The sequence below is a fragment of the Myotis brandtii genome, unplaced genomic scaffold (genome assembly GCF_000412655.1).
Source record: "Myotis brandtii unplaced genomic scaffold, ASM41265v1 scaffold1424, whole genome shotgun sequence".
In the NCBI taxonomy this organism is placed as follows: Eukaryota; Metazoa; Chordata; class Mammalia; order Chiroptera; family Vespertilionidae; genus Myotis; species Myotis brandtii.
Window position 1 is genome coordinate 391986 of NW_005355089.1, and position 1601 is coordinate 393586.

The following is a 1601-nucleotide window of genomic DNA, read 5'->3' on the forward strand; positions in this document are numbered from 1 at the left end:
GCCATCTTAGCGAGGCGGTCGCTTGGCTCCATTTTGAGAGGGGCCAGCAGGGAGGGAAGCACTTCACCGCGACCACACAACACTCTTCCCAGCCTCTCCTCCTGTGAGAGGAGGTAGACTCTGACTGGAAACTGCAAAATGAAGAGATGGCAGGGGAGGGGGCGGGGGATTGGGGCCAGGGCGGAGGCGGAGTCTTCATCCAGCCTTCCGTTCAGGCTAAGCCAGTGGTTCTCAAGCTTCTGGCCCTTTAAATACAGTTCCTCATGTTGTGACCCAACCATAAAATTATTTTCGTTGCTACTTTATAACTGTCATGTTGCTACTGTTATGAATCGTCATGTAAATATCTGATATGCAGGGTGGTCTTAGGCGACCCCTGTGAAAGGGTCGTTCGACCGCCAAAGGGGTCGCGACCCACAGGTTGAGAACCGCTGGAAGCCCTGTCACACGATCTCCGAGGCGAGTATTTTTCACCCTGTAAGGAAGCTCCGTTGTGATCCCCAAAAGGAGGATACAGTTTTAGAGGTGACTTGCATTTCGGAGCTGGGAAGCAACCTTACGCCCTCTACTACCCCCGCGTTCTGTCCTCGGTCCCTTTCCTGTTCGTTTTTGTCCATTCCCTAGCTCCCTGGGACCTCTCTCCTCTAACCTTATTGCTTCGCTTCAATGCAGTTCAGATCCAGTTCAAATATTTCCCTGCACAAAACACATATATACAAATATTTCCCTGCCCACGTCCCACGATTTTCTGACTCCAGCCTGAGAGTGAGGTGGGAGAAGAGGTTGAATGAATGGAGCTCCACACACCTGCTTCAAGATGGCGCTGGTTTGCTCGGGTAATTTAGAATAGTCTCCAGGAATCCCCTTACTATTTGATTTTCTTAAAGGGTCCCATGCTTTAAAAAAAAAAAAGGGGGGGCGGAGTGTGTGCATCAGTTGTATCAATGATAGTGGCTTAGGCCCTGGGGGTACGATGATAGAAAGAGGGACTGTGCAGTGAGAAATTGCCAGCTAGTGCAGGAGACAAGCTTGCAAATCAACAATTGGAATCCAAGTCCAGTAAGCACACAGATACCTCTTGCAAGGTGCGAAATAGAGCTAAGAAAGTGCCTCAGCAGCTGCTTGCTGCTGTCAAGGAAGATTTCAGGGAGACTTGGAAGATACATAAAATTTCACATAACATTACAGATAAAAGGATCATCAAATATAAATGCATGCAGATACCTGGGGAAACATTTGCAAAATGAATATTAGATTTTATCCTGCAAGCAATAAAAAAAACACTAAAGGTTTTTGAGCAAGAACAGCTGAGTGACATTTGTGTCTTAGGCACAGAAAATGCCAGGTTTACTGGCACCTGAAGCTTACACAGTTTGTGAGGTGGTGGGACTTTAAGAAAAGAATATAGCCGAAACCGGTTTGGCTCAGTGGATAGAGCATCGGCTTGCGGACTGAAAGGTCCTGGGTTCGATTCCGGTCAAGGGCATGTACCTGGGTTGCAGGCACATCCCCAGTGGGAGATGTGCAGGAGGCAGCTGATCGATGTTTCTAACTCTCTATCTCTCTCCCTTCCTCTCTGTAAAAAATCAATAAAATATATT